This window comes from Stegodyphus dumicola, chromosome 3, assembly GCF_044657685.1.
Source record: "Stegodyphus dumicola isolate Sdum_Otavi_A_Nest chromosome 3, ASM4465768v1".
Taxonomy (NCBI): Eukaryota; Metazoa; Arthropoda; class Arachnida; order Araneae; family Eresidae; genus Stegodyphus; species Stegodyphus dumicola.
Window position 1 is genome coordinate 254,633,645 of NC_140770.1, and position 15,714 is coordinate 254,649,358.

Sequence of the window (15,714 nt, forward strand, 5' to 3'; positions counted from 1 at the left end):
GGCAACTCGATCTGGATCGCTCAGTGCGTCATAATCCAGTGATGCAGTGGTAGAGCGATTCACGGTGCAAGCGATATTTTCCGGCGCTGTTATAGGATTTAATTTGGAGTTGTGGAATCATAATCGGCGGTTAAAGGTAAGTTCTGACTTCTGTCTGTATCCTTACCGCATGTTTGAAGTCCAAACCGCGAGAAAATTCCATAAATTTGCGCTTTTCTGAAGTCCCGAACGCCGATGGTAGCGGTAGTAGCGGCCGAGGTTATGCGGCATTACCTCTACACTCCGTTAGAATCGTCGTACAGCAGGAACCGGCATTTGAAGGTTTTACTTGACGCACTCGACGATTAAGTGTTTTTATCTTTTAACTGTAACCTTACCGGGTTAACTTTAAAAAATTAATATTTTTACCGTATGGTAAAATTCAGTCAGCCGTATGGGAAAATTTAAAAATAACATACCAAAATTATACTTTTCTTCTTTTCTGAAGTCATAAATTTTAAAGTAAGTCTCCCAAAGAAATTTTGGGTTTCCCTAAGCAACAAACTTGAAATTAAAATTTTTACGTAAACAATTTAAGAAATAAGCATTGACTGCGCAGTTATGATTAAATCGTTACTAGTTATAATTTCTGTGTCTGTTGCTGGCATATGCTAGCTCTTGAAAAATGTATTTGAAGTTTTTATCTTTTGTTTCATTTAATTCACGAGTGTTCTTATTTCATGATATGTAAACAAAGTTCAAACTAACGAAAACTTTGCTTCCATACAATTTACATTCTAACATATTGGGCTTATTTTCGGTAAAAATAATAGAAATTTTTGAACGTATATTTCGAACCACAGATTGGATGATACAAAATCATGAAATTCTATGAAGGGAAGAGACGTTGAATGTTTTTTTAGTGAACAGAAATGTATTCTAAAGTAACAGAACAGATCAATAAATTGATACATTGTAGTTCGCAAAAGGAAGCCTTTCGAAATCACAGTTGGGTACGGGAGCGCTGCAAGAAAGGGAGGAGAAATCTGATTTTTGCTTCTAAAGCCACGTGTCCTTAAAAGTGTGGAAAGCGATTATTTGCTGTGATTTAGAAGTGTTAAATTGGTTTATTTTTTTGTTCGTTTTATTATGATTAATGAATATTTTTACTATACATTACTTTAAAAATGTAATAAAATTATTCTTCTGTAATATTAAATATCGAATGAAGTTTCGAAAGCATCAGAAAAAATAAAACTGATTAGCCTGGAGGGGGGGGGAGAAAGAAGGGAAAAAAACTGGTTTCATACTTCCATGGATTTATAATACTTATTGTTTAAAGCTTTTAGTAATTTTAACATAAATCATTTTGTTTTTAGTTTACGAATTATGTTACAGTATTTTTTAACACTTATCAGTCTGTTACTAAGTAGTTATGTACAGATATGTAATACTGTAGTTTAAAATATTTTATTGCAGTAAAAATAACAAAACTTTTAAGCTAAAATGGAATATTTTCCATTTCTCTCGCCTTCTGGATGTTTATGTTTTAAAAAGTATTTTAGTGATGGTCATTTTTCTTAGTTTTGTAAGAATGGTTTCCAAAAATATTTCATAATATTTTTTTAATATCTCTGTTTGTCTACCTATCTTTATTATTTCATATGTCTGTATTTAAAATAAATGGTAATGTATGAGTAATAAAATAATTAAAAGGTACTAAGACAATACTGTTACATAATACCTTTTATGATCAGATTTCTACGGACGCTTTTATATTTCATTTTTTATACATACTACATACATCTATTTGCTGTCTGTTTAGATAATAGAATTTGTATATCTGTCTTCTGTTGCCTTCGAGAGTAGTTAATTACACTACTTGACATATAATAGTTAAAGAATCTGACAAGAACTTGATGTTCTGTGTAAATCCATTCGTTCTTGAGAAGCCTCCAGTGGTCAAGTATTTACAGTGGCAAAAAGACTGAATGTATAAGCATTTTCTTTGTTTTGCCCATGTGTAGCCTGAATACAGACCATTTTGCTTAAAATATTCCTCTTCGAAGGCAACACTTTCTTGACAAATGGCCTTCACATGATTTATGTTATTCAAAATCAACCAGCCATCCGTTCTCGAATTTTTCTTCTACGATTCTTTATTTAAGGTACAGAATACAGAATGTAATACCGTTTTGTCTTAAGGGAACTACAAAAACAGGTATTTAATATAATAATCACCATATATTTGTTTTGCTATATGGGCCTCAAATATGCATCTCTTGCCGTAGCGTTTGTGCATTCACAGAAGATAAATGAAAGTACTTATACAGAGGCTGTTAGCACATTTTTTAGACGATTTTGCTTTGCGGTAAAATAAATAAATAAAAATTTAAAAAAGAAAATCTGAAAGGTTTCGAATTTAAAATTACCTCCAAAGGGGCTTTTTTTAACATTTTGTGTATTACCTTTCTGTATTAAATATCATGTTCTTCGCACTTAAACCATAAAATTCAGTAGAAATAGTCTTAAATTGAGCATATCTTTAGAATTTCCGATACACGGTCTCACGCGCTTCAGATAAAAAAAATTTTTCTGTACAATGTTGCCATTTCTCGCTTTGAAATCGTTGAGTTTGTGAATCAAAAATTCGTTAAAGTTTCACATAATATGAAATCGATAATAAAACAAATTCCAAATTTAAAATCTGGGCTTCCAGATGCCCATATTCGCAGTAGGATTTCATCATTCAAAATTGGATGGCTGTAGGTACCGTTGTTTTATCACAATGCGAGAAACAAACATACATTTTTGCAAATTCGTCATTATTTAATTTCTTCAAATATAGTACAGGGCGATAATATTCGGTGGCAGCAGTTTGAAAAGTGAAACGGACATTCAGAGTGATTCCACGCAAAATCGCAAAACGAAAACAATAGTCCTTCGGGGACAAAGCCCCTTTGGACTAAAAACATACGCTTGAATTTTTTTTAAACTGCAGCTATATTTTTTAAAGTATAAATTATTGTCTGCTGCTTGACAGTTTTGTTTTCATGCAAAATGTCGCTTTTAAAGAAGCAATGAATGGAAGACAGTGTTCTTTTCGAAGAAAATTATTAAAACAGGTTGTGAAAGCCATGGTTTTCCAATATCTAAAGCTACGATAGGTAATGTTATCAACAACAAAGGGAAAAAACGTCAAAATTTATCTTCAAATGGAAAAATAGTTCCAAATTACCTATCCAAGAGAAAAAAATGGAATGTTTCAGTTGTTGCAAAAGTAAGATCTTTAATGTTAAAAGAAAATCCGCCAAGTCAAAAGACAGTTGCATAATCATTAAAATGCTCAATGTCAACTGTAAACAAAATGATTAACGCTGATTTGAATCTTAAAAAGGCGAAAAAAACATAATGTGCATCGTCTTTCTTCACGACATATCGCCGAACGCAGAACGCGCTGCCGAATTCTTTATGAGAAACATTTATCCGTCCAAAAATGGGAAAATGTTGACGCAGTAGACGAATCTTGGGTGCATTTAAATGACTAAATAAAAAGGAATCTATTTATTATAATCAAAGAGGAGAAAACAATCTTAAAACATGTTTCAAAGAATCGAAAGAAAGTTTTTCGAAGAGATTTATGACTGTTGTTGGTTTTTCATATAACGGCAAATTAAAAATAAATAGAGTTTGGAAAAATATTAAGATCAACTCCACATATTGTCAAAACATATTTTATGCGTAATTTTTCAAATATGAAATACTTTCTCTTTACCAACAGTATGATCGGTAGATCTGAAACAAAACAAAGCATACAGCGACACGTCAAAATCTGCCGTTAATTTCCTGGACAAAATGGAACAAGAAACGGGCAGCAAGACATTCACTCATCCCTACTAAATCTCCTGATCTATTACCAATGTATTTTTGCGCTTTTGGACTTCTAAAAAGTGGGTTGTCCAAACGTCGACCTGCAAACTCCTTAGACTTTAGAAAGTTGTTTGAGAGCAGTGGGATAAAGTACCTCTTCTGATACTACAAAAGGCTGTATTGTGTTGGAAATTACCGTGTTGAAAGATATTGAGGAATAACGGTTATCAAATAGAACATTTAAAACATAAAAATTTAGGTAAACAATTTCTGTTAGTATAATACAATTCGTGAAAAAATTGTACGAATATCCTCCGCATTTGTGATATTATAAACTTTCTTCTGGCAGAATTATTTAGTGAATGCTTGCGAAATAGACTGTGGTGAGCCTTGTTCTTAGTGCAGCCGGGTACAAAAATCTATCTGCGATTCTTTAGTTTTTGTCTGTACGAATCTCACTCCGATTCTATTATATAAGCAGGGTATTGTTATATTAAATACTTGTCTTATTCCTAGGAAATTATTTTTAATGAAAAATGCCTCGATATTAGAGTATAAAATCTAACTTCCCCGACGAGTTTTTTGTCTATATCTGCGATTGTCAACCGGTGGTATGTAACAGAAAAATAGTTGGTAGATAAAAGAAAGAAATATTTTTAACTAGTAAATTAAAAAATAACGTAAAGAAAAAGAACAAATGATAGAAATTTCCTGTGGTCGAAACTCTAATTAGATTTCAAAAATAACACACTTGTTGACTTTTGGCTGAACCAAAAAAAGAATATAAAGGCATTTCTAATAAAGCTATTAAATTTTTATTGCCATTTTGCACAACCTATTTATGTGAACAAGGATTTTCATTCCATGTTATATTTGAAAAATAAATACAGAATAAAATTAAAAGTGGATCCTAATTTACGGTTAAAACTAAGTGAAATATGACCAGACATAAACAAATTGATCTCTCTTAAACCGGCCCAGATTTCACAGCAAATTTTTTAATTGAACTATTATGACATAAATTTTGATAATTAAAATTGTAATGAATTTTTAATCTAATATTTTTTATGTGTACATATTTAGTACAAATAGCGAATATATTGTGCAGATGGCAAAATATTTTTTTTAATATTTCTATTCAGAAACTGAAAAATAATCATTGTAAAATGTAGTGGTGGTACTAAAGGTTTTCAGTTTTTGTTTAGGTGGTACGGCGTTAGTCAAAAAGTTGAGAACCGCTGCTCTATAGGATTCTCAGAATCTAGTGTATAGATATAAAGTATTGAAACTGATAACTAGTCTGGTTCCTTAGAAAATTAAAACAAAGTATGCCTGGTAAATTTCAATATTATAAGTCTAGCACGGAATAAATATCATAATCTGGAACTGATGTTTCCATGGGTCTCAATCAAATTCCAGTGTTTAGATATTCACTTTGTGCAAAACCGCGAAGATTGTGGAGATTGTTAAAATTTAAAAAATGAAATTGTGTTGGGGTATTTTTTTTTTTTTTTTTTTTAGCAGCATTAAATATTCTGCCGAAAGGACGTTAATGCTGCGAGGCTTTTATAGTTACAGAGTCAGTCTGCTCACGCCGTGCTCCAGTGTTCAAGTATGAAATAGTTACTCTAATAGTAATTTGCACCATGCACCCCTTTAATCATCGTAGATCTTTCCTTCCTCCTCTCCAATATATATAATACAAACACTCGTCTGCAAAATTAAGAGAATTTTCAAATTGTCTGTTTTTACGAAAAGTATTGATCCAAAGCTACTGATTATGCAGCCGAAGAACTATGCAAATATATAGTCGAATACATAAGCAAATACGTGCATATCTGCATAGCATTAAGTGTAGAGGGGATATAAGCACAAGAGGGCATTTTCAGCGGTCTTTCTCACAACAGTTGGGTAAATTTTATAAGCTGTCTGGTAAAATGAATCGCCGCAAACATATGGTTGATGGAATAAGATGGAGAATTGTCGGTAAATTGGAGACATCCAATCACAAGCGCAGATGCCTACGAGGCAGTGTAACGCCTGGTATGGTCTGCAGCTTGTGAAAGCAATTTGAAGACACTGGATTCATATTGAGAAGATCTTTGCAAGGTCGGCCAAGATCTGCAACGAAGAATGAGGAACCTTTTTTTGGCACATTCAGCGTGGTGAGGTAAGTTTGCTACAACTTCACAACTTTCACGTGAGCTATATTCTGCCACTGGAACCCGAGTTTCACGGTCACCGGTTGCCCAACGTCTTCATGATATAGGACTGTAATACCAGAAGGACCTCTGTTTGCGTCGCTCTCATGGCAGTACACAAGAGAGTGTGCCTTGGCTTTTTACACATGAGTGAAGATTCAGCCTAGACACATTCTTGGCGTACCTTTATCTGGAGAGAGCATGGAATACGATACCATTCCTCCTTCGTCGGGAAAAAGGATCATTATGGTGGTGGAGATGTAATGGTTTGGGCATGCATTATGTTGGATGGCCGCACACTTCTGCGTATGTTTGACAAAGCCTGTCTGACTGTTATGAAGCTTAGAAAGGAGATCTTAAAGCTGTGTGTTCGAATTTTCAGGGCATTAGTATATTTTGGAGTTCTTGTTAATGGACAACAGCGTTCTTCCACATGGAGCTTAGATGTCGACGATTAACTGTAAAATAAGGATATTCGCCGCATGAATTGGCTAGCGAGATTTCCTAACCTTAACGCTAGAGAATATGTCTTGGTCGCTATTGGGAGGGCAATTTTCTCTCGCCATCGCCCTCCAAAAATCATCCTGGAGTTGTAAACTGCTTTGCTGTAGGATGCGGAATCAAGTGCCACTCAACTGCTTCCTGTTCAACATGCCGTCACATTGCGCGACTTGTCTGACTGTGAGAGAAGACCAATACTTCCCATTAGATTCATTTACATTTCAATATTACAACGTAGATTTTGGACCTCCCAGCACTAAGCTTTACTGATAATCATGCCGACATAAAAGGACTTTTGAATGGTACATCTTTTGCTCTGTTATAAGTGTATATTCTTACCAAATTTCATAGAGATCTGTCCACTAGTTTTTCACAAATTCGACGTAATATGCAAATTCTCTTAATTTTACACACGAGTGAATATATATTTAGATTTAGATCATTTTCTAAGGTGTATGAATGAAACAACAAAAAATATGGAAAAGTTGATAAATAGCGTAACTGAAATTAAAGTATTTTTTAATATTCATAAACAAAATAAATACTTAACAGCTAAATAAAATTTTGACAACATTCGTCCCCTGAAACTATGAAATTCCCCCCCCCCCTCCGCTCTGGTTGAGAACCCTCTCAGATGATAACATAAACATATAACCTTTGTAAACTGTGAGATCTGTTTAAAAAAAAAAAAAAAAAAAAAAAAAAAAAAAAAAAAAAAAAAAGTGGTTCCAATAATGCCGTGGCAACACTGTGATTTTTTTTTTAATCAATGAAATATTGAAAACCCCTTTAAAGTAAAATAATTTTTTATAAATTTTATATAGATGTTATTTCTTTGAAGTCAAATGAAAAAAATAAACTAAATGACTCAAAGTTTGACAGTTAATGACTCAAAGTTTGACACTTTGAGGGCGATAAAACAAACATTTACATTTAGAAACTTATGTTTGAGCTAGCCTCTCCCCTGTCATTTCTTGGAGCTCTTTTTTCGTTTCATTAATAATTCATTCAGAAGAAATAAGGAATGGGGAATTGAAATCATTAAAAATGCCCCGCTTCTGGCTTCTGATACGACAGAAGCGAAATTACTTCTCAACGCTGACTGGAAACTGACACTGTTTTTTTATTCCGTCTAGTGTGGTTACAGATAAAGTGCAACTCGCTTGTAACGAGCCTTGATTTAACTAGAACCGGGATTTAACGAGGAAATCGGAAATACTTGGTTGGTACAATGTTAAGTTTTTGGGAGCATAACTCGCTTTTAACTAGTCAACCCCAGTTATAACGAGCGTTATTTTTGTGATTCATAAAATTTCTGTTGACTTCCACCTCTCCAGCTCAGCCAATCCTTTCTTTAAATTCCTTTAACATTCCGAAATCAACCGAAAGTTGATTCATATGGATAGAAAGTTAGTGCTTTTCCAGTTCCGAAAAAGTTCAATCTCTTTTCGAAGCCAGGCGTACAAATCACGATGTTTATCGAGCCATAAGTCTTCTCCGAAGAACAGTAACACAAGAAGGAGATGTAGAGTCATAAACTTTGATCGGGAGACGTGAAAAAGGAGCAATGCCGAACCTTGCCTGGACCTCGAACGTGGACCTCTGGAATACGCGCCGAGTGCGCTAACCGTTACACCATGAAGGCATGTTGAAAGGAGAGAGAAAATACCTTATATACTCCCTCTTTTAAAGGGCGACTGGGGTTTAAGGGACCCAATCGCCAGATCCCTGGTGCTGAAGAATCATTATCGCGACATTTCAGTTGAGGAGAGTCATTAGGTTATTTTTATGCTGGAGACGTGAAAAATGAGTAACGCCAAAACATGCCCCTTGCCGGGACTCGAACCTTCACCTCTCGAATACGCGGCAAGTGTGCTTACTGTTACACCACAAAGGCATGCAGAAAGAAAGGAGAATAAGACAGTTCAGAACAAATTAACCACCACCTTTTGTACTGTACGGAAATAAAAAATAAATAAAATAAGTGTATATAATACAGTAAATATGTATGAATTTTTATGGTTTTTCACAAAGCCCTTTTTTACGTGCACTTCATTATAACGATCAAATATCGCGGTTCGTTATAAGCGAATTCGACTATAATTACAAATGCTTTGATAAGTTTCCTTGGACCTAGAGAACTTCCGTGGTACTAGAGACGTGGAAACTCCACAGATCCCCCCCCCTCCAAAAAAAAATAACTGCTTTGTTTGCATTTCTCCGGATTTTAGTAAGATCATTTATAAAATGACTTATAATTAATCGATTATTAATCGATTTTTTCAAAAAATGACGAAGGGATTGGATATATTATTGCTAAGTTCTATTGGATATATGTATTCTCCGAGTTGAATGTTCTGAAAGTCGGAGAATTTGTTCGTAAGTGTTGCTTTAGTAACGTTTTCTGAGTGTATAAGGGACTTGCAGAGCCAGGTTACGAAATCCCCAGATCAGGTATGTGTGTGTATATGAGTCAGGTAGTTTATTAAGTGCAGATCTGACAAGCGATAAATTCATAATCCTCAGACATTTTATGACGCGTAACAGCCTGATATTCTTTTTTGTCACAGCTCGTGAATCATCCGCGTAATTAGCGAAATTGGATTCTAATAATTGTACTTATACCGTGATGGCTTATTTGTTAATTAATTTGTTACGTAACAGCAGCTTGTTTGACAAAAAAACGTCATTTTTAAATTTCATTGAAGACTCAAGAAATGCAATAAAAACAATTACAGAAATAAAGAAATACGCTTTGAAAATTGTGAAGATCAAGGAGTTGATACTAGATACAAGATTAATTCCACCAAATCGTTTTTGATCGTTTCGATTATAAATGTGTTAGACAAAATTAAGGATTAGAGAGAGTCTCAGTCGACCGACTTGCGATTGCAGCAGCCTCAAAATTAGTTCCGTTTCGAACTGTAAGATTTCTGACGTGTTCTGACAGCTAATTTCCTGGTCAGTTTCCTGTAGAAAGTGAAAGACATGCATGTTTGGGAATAGAATTTGTATTCAGTGTAATCTAGTATATATTAACGGGGAAAAAAAAAAATCTGAAAGGTTTCAGATTTTAAATTACGTCCGAAGGGGCATTTTTTTACATTTTTGTGTGTTACCTTTATTTATTAAATATCATGTTCTAAATACTCAAACTATAAAATTCAGTTCAACAGCAATATTGCAAATTTTAAAATGAGCATATCTTTAGAATTTCCGATACACAGTCTCGCGTGGAGATAATTTTTTTTAATTATTATTATTATTCCCGTACAGTGTTGCCATTGCTCGCTTTGAAATCGTTTAGTTTTTTAATTAAAAATTCGTTGAAGTGTTACAAAATCTGAAATCGATAATAAAACAAATTTCAAATTCAAATTAGGGCTTCCGCATGCCCATATTCTATGGAAAATTACGTTATTCAAATTTTGATGGCTCTAGGTACCATCGTTTCATAACAATTCGAGAAACATGCATACATTTATGCAGATTCTTCATTATTTAATTTCTTTAAACATAAGGCAGGGTGATAATATACGGTGGCAACGATTTGAAAAGTGATACGAAAAGTGAAGCCTTTTAAAGTTTTCGACGCAAAATGCTAAAACGAAATTAATAGTCCTTCAGGGCAAATTGCCCTTTTGAACTAAAGGGAAAAAAAAAGAACAGAAAGAGAAAGGAAAACTAATAAAAAGAAATTTTGAAAGTTTTCAAGTTTTCAGATTTTACATTACGCCCAAAGGGACTTTTTTTTAAACTTTTTATATGTTACCTTTATTTATTAAATATCATGTTCTTCGCACTTAAACCATAAAATTCAATTCAACAGCAATATCGCAGAATAACTTGAAAAGAGCATATCTTTAAAATTTCCGATACAGACTTGCGCTCTGGAAATAAGAAATTTTTTTTTCCGTACAGTGTTGCTCGCTTTGAAATCGTCGAGTTTGTGAATCAAAAATTTGCTAAAATTTTACAAAATCTGAAATACGTAAAATAAATTCGAAATTCAAAATTCGGGTTTCCCAGTCCCATGTTCGGTTGGCGGACTACGTTATTCAAAATTTGGTGGCTGTTGTTTTTTTCACAATGCGAGAAACATTCATGCAGATTCTTCATTATTTAAATTCTTTAAATATAATACACAGCGATAATATTTGGTGGCAACAGTTTGAAAAGTGAACCAACGCTGAAAGTGAAACGACACAAAATACCGTTTTGAGACTAATAGCCATTTGGGCTCCTTTGGGCTAAAAAAAAAGGGTCATTTCTCATTCATAGAACAAGACTTCAGAAATTTGACACTTAAAATCTTGATTAAACTTTTAGTAGTATCTCTGATTTTAGTAGTATAGTTATATAAAAGCTAGGAAATACAATACGTCATAAGTTAATTTTTATTTTCGTTCATAATGCTGCTCGAAAAAAAATATTTTACCATTAAAAGAATAAAAAAGAAAGTAAGCAAACCCAATTTTGTGTTTTATTTGATCCATGGGTAACGCTATTATAGTGTTATTGTAAAACTAATATAACGCTGCATCTAAAATTATTATATGGGTGTTAGTTTCCCGTATAGGAAGGATCGGAAAAATTACACTTTTTAAAAATTTTTGTATGTTTGTTTCATTTTACCTTTATATTTAAATTTTTGTACTGACCTTATCCTGGCTATCATTGAAGGTATGAAAATCTTACCGTAATGTATTAATTAAGAAAAAAATTAGTTTTCTTAAATTTGGAACTAACTTTATAAGATACTTTCTTCCTCCTTTCCGCTTGCCTTCGTGGAAGCATGCTCGATGCGTATTTGAAAGGTCCAGGGTTCGAGTCCCCGCGAGGGCATTGCACATTTTTCACGCCTCCTGCTTAAAAAAAAAAAAAAAAAAAAAAAAAAAAAATCTAATAACTCTACAACTTGTATGTAGATATAACAGAGGGTAGCTGTAAAAAGTTCCACATTATCATATTTTAAAAAATTCGATTTGACTGTACTGTTACGGTTTGATTCCTCTATTCCTTTTCCAAATACTACTTTCTCCTCGTCTTTTATGTGATGAGCATTCAAAAATTGTTGGAATTCGAATCCCAGCTGTTGTTAGCAAAGAGTAATTTGAAAACCTGGAGCATTGTGCGGATTTTCCTAATTTGTCTGCTTGAAATCCACATTGAAAATACGTTCAGAGAATATGTCATGTCCATTGCACCAGATCATCTGAAATTCTTGAAGAATGGCGTCTAGTAGTTTTAAAAACTGACACCCAAATGCTGAAAATCATAGTTTTGTAAGATTTTTGTTGCAATTGTTTGTTCAGCAGCGTTGCAGTGAATAAAATCTTTAGTTTCATCACAGTTATTTTTTAGTTACGTCACAGATGGCGAAATTAAGAATGTAAATTCAGTGTATTCTGTAAATATGGTATATTTAACTCATGTCTTATGAAAATTATAAAATAATATAGAAGCAATAACTGCGTATAGTTTTTCGCAACTTCGAAACCATTTTGTTGCAAGTGGAGTCTGCGAGTTTAGTTGTAGTTTTCGGTATTACTGGGAAAAACTGAAAGTATTAAAAGAGCGGATCGTCTGACGTCTACAAAATAATTCATCTCAGTCGCAATACCAAATCCGTCGAGATATTACCGCTTATTGAATTCCATGGGTTTCGGTTTTAGCTCCAAGAATGTTCGTGTTTCGCTGTCTCTGTATAATTTTTATCCGTGGGAATTGCAGTTTCAATAAAATTAGTATCATCATAAAGTGATAGATTTAAGGAGTCATAAACATCCTCAAAACTTCTGAATGAATCATTCATTAAGTTCACGAAGCTCTGAACGAATTATTCGTTTACTCATTATAATTCCTTAACCTCTGTTTGTGTTAGTTATAAAAACTCTACATAATAATAGTTAAAATGAACGTCTGTTGTGAAGATCTAAGAACAAATATGAAAGGAATTACGGATTATTGTCACCAAACGATAATGCGTTGATTGATATTGATATAGCAACTGCACATTTTCTAAATTCCCGATCGGCAACAAAATATTGTTGCGAATTTTGTAATTAGATAGCTAATTTTCGTAGAATTACAATTAAAAATCGTTGATTTCTCAGTGCAATGCAGTGCGAGACAATTTTTTAAGAAAAAGCTATGCCGGAAAAGTAAGAATACAGAGGCACGTGCGTTTAACATTGAGTAAATGGTTATCTCGGTAATTTCTGTTAAAATTGAATAAATGTAATTGATCACTATATTAGCTGTAACCGTAATTCCATCCTTTTATTGCTTTTCAGTAATTTCGAGAAGCAGAAATTGCTAGAAATATCTCGGGACGGGTTGAAAACTATAAAAGGCGAGAGAGAGAGAGCGTCTGAGCTCATTTGATATACTAGCTAAGAGCGGCATAATTTATAAATAAAGTGCCTTCTGATATATTTCTTTTAATAAGAATAAATTTTATTAACCTGTTACCGGACTTGTGCATTCAATCTATTACGAACCCTTACGCACGCAACCATATTATATCATAAAAGTATTTTTAGTTAACTAAAAGTGGTAAAAATTTCAACGTGATATAAATTGTGATAATTACAAACTCTTTATGCTATTTTTTTATGCCTAAATATATCTGAGAGGGGAAAAAAAAACCTACTTTGCAGGGATCGTCTGCATTTGGGCAGTGTGTTTCAGTGTATTGACAAGTACTGTTCAGAAGCACACATCTAGAACGTGTTATTGATTAGGTAATTTCTAACAGTATAACTAATAATGTCAGGAAGTGTGATAAATGACTTCAATCAAGAAATCAAGGAAAATCTGTGCTTTCTGTAAATATTTGTATCTTTTTATCTGTATTAAATACTTGTACTTTTTGTTCCGTGAAGCGTGCAGTTTTTGATGAAAATAGTAAAAAAAATAACTAAATATAAAATAAAATAACTAAAATAGATATTTATTGTAGCGTTAAGCAATTACAATAGCCTGGCTATTAAAAAAAAGATTCCCTTTCTCCGAAGTTTACTAAAAGTAATAAAAAAAGGTTTAATTTTTTTTTGAAAGTACTCAGAAAGAACAAAGAACAAAATAATCCTAGGCCATAATCTAACTATATTTATCAAAAACGCGACTGAACCGAAGTAAATATTTGTATCTTTTTATCTGTATTAAATACTTGTACTTTTTGTTCCGTGAAGCGTGCAGTTTTTGATGAAAATAGTAAAAAAAATAACTAAATATAAAATAAAATAACTAAAATAGATATTTATTGTAGCGTTAAGCAATTACAATAGCCTGGCTATTAAAAAAAAGATTCCCTTTCTCCGAAGTTTACTAAAAGTAATAAAAAAAGGTTTAATTTTTTTTTGAAAGTACTCAGAAAGAACAAAGAACAAAATAATCCTAGGCCATAATCTAACTATATTTATCAAAAACGCGACTGAACCGAAGTAAATATTTGTATCTTTTTATCTGTATTAAATACTTGTACTTTTTGTTCCGTGAAGCGTGCAGTTTTTGATGAAAATAGTAAAAAAAATAACTAAATATAAAATAAAATAACTAAAATAGATATTTATTGTAGCGTTAAGCAATTACAATAGCCTGGCTATTAAAAAAAAGATTCCCTTTCTCCGAAGTTTACTAAAAGTAATAAAAAAAGGTTTAATTTTTTTTTGAAAGTACTCAGAAAGAACAAAGAACAAAATAATCCTAGGCCATAATCTAACTATATTTATCAAAAACGCGACTGAACCGAAGTAATGAAGAAAAGTAAAATTGAATCATTGGATCTCTAAAACCAGCCAAGTAACAATAAGCGTGATCTCAGAGTATTGCATTCTAAAACTGTCTAGGAAATGCCATTCTTACACACTGTCATAAAATAGTGGTGTGTTGTAATTATTTGTAACTGCTCCTAGAAAGCAATTCAAACCTGTTTTAAATTTATATATATATATATATCTTGAAATCTTAAATTTTCTTGTGCCTATCAGTGGGCAAACGGATAAAACAGCTGAACACAGGTAGTTCGAACCCATTTCAAATTGTGACAAACGGGATGGCTGTATGGGCATTTTCGTGGTTTTTTTTACGTGTGAAGCCAGCCAGTTTTCTTTTGAAAGTCCTTAGGAAACCATCCTTTCCTTACGCAAATAACCCCATATTGTTTTTTTATCATAATTAAATAAATTAAGTTCTTATTTTTCCTAAATTCGAATCTTTCATATACGAATAAGAAGGAAAGTATTTTTGTTTTTAAAGCAAAAGCATGTTATGAAAACTGTATTTCAGAATACAGGTTTTAAAAGCGCACTGATGTTTACAAGAAGTAGATGAATCTTAGTAAATGAAGTACATATTTACAGCTTTTGATATCTTGAGATCTAATTTTTTAATGTAATTTGACATAAAATATGAGTAACAGTTTAATTTTTTTCCTTCTTTCCTTCCCCCCCCCTGCCTGTTTTTTAATCCCAAAGTCTGGAAACAGCATTTTCCTTCGGTGGTGTGGCTAGAGCGGACGTGGTCAGAGCGGACATTCTTGCACCTGTTGTGTTATTTCCCTAATCAGTCAAATGTGATCTATTGTGTAGTTTCGAGTTCTGCACCTGCTGTAGAGATAAGCCGATACTTTTGAGAGAGAAGGCCTTTCTCATTTTCTCAGTAGATGTTCGATTCTGAAGTGTGTATGTCGTTTTATATCGTCGAAAAAATCTGTGATGGAACCCATAGCCATTTCAACAAAATTACTCTCTACAAAAAAAAGAAAAAAAAGGAAAAGAATGTTTAGTTGTAGATGATTACCCACACCGTTTACACCGAAAAAATAAATTAGGAATGAGTTGGGTATGTGTAAAAGAAAAGACACATCATTGTAAAGGAAATGTGAAGACAAATTTTCAGTACGAAGTACTGAAGAAAACTGAACATTCCTGCCCGCCCAACGTTGCTGAGATCGAAGTTAAAAGGAAGTTAGAGACTTGCAGAAAAAAAGTCCGAGAAGAAACATCAGTTCCCGTTCCCCAGATATTTCAAGAAGAACTTTCAGAATTATATCAGAAAAGTTATGATTTCGTTGCTAAAATACCGACATACTCCAATGCCAAAACTGCTTTATGTAAGGAGAGGAGAAAGGCTTTGGGAGCTCTTCAAAATCCCCAAA

The 15,714-nt window shown here is 33.0% G+C and overlaps 1 protein-coding gene across 6 annotated transcripts in view; it reads left to right on the forward strand.

The window, feature by feature from the left end:
* LOC118199512 (uncharacterized) overlaps window positions 1-15,714 on the forward strand; it is a 497,225-nt gene that overhangs the window by 156,180 nt on the left and 325,331 nt on the right. For 3 of the 6 annotated variants that reach the window (XM_085814057.1, XM_085814061.1, XM_085814062.1), the window contains exon 1: window positions 1-136. The exons of 1 other annotated variant lie outside the window; for it this stretch is intronic. The gene's annotated coding sequence lies outside the window, so the exon portion shown is untranslated. The remainder of the gene's footprint in view (window positions 137-15,714) is intronic. 2 more of the 6 variants (XM_085814059.1, XM_085814060.1) reach the window with 2 other exon arrangements.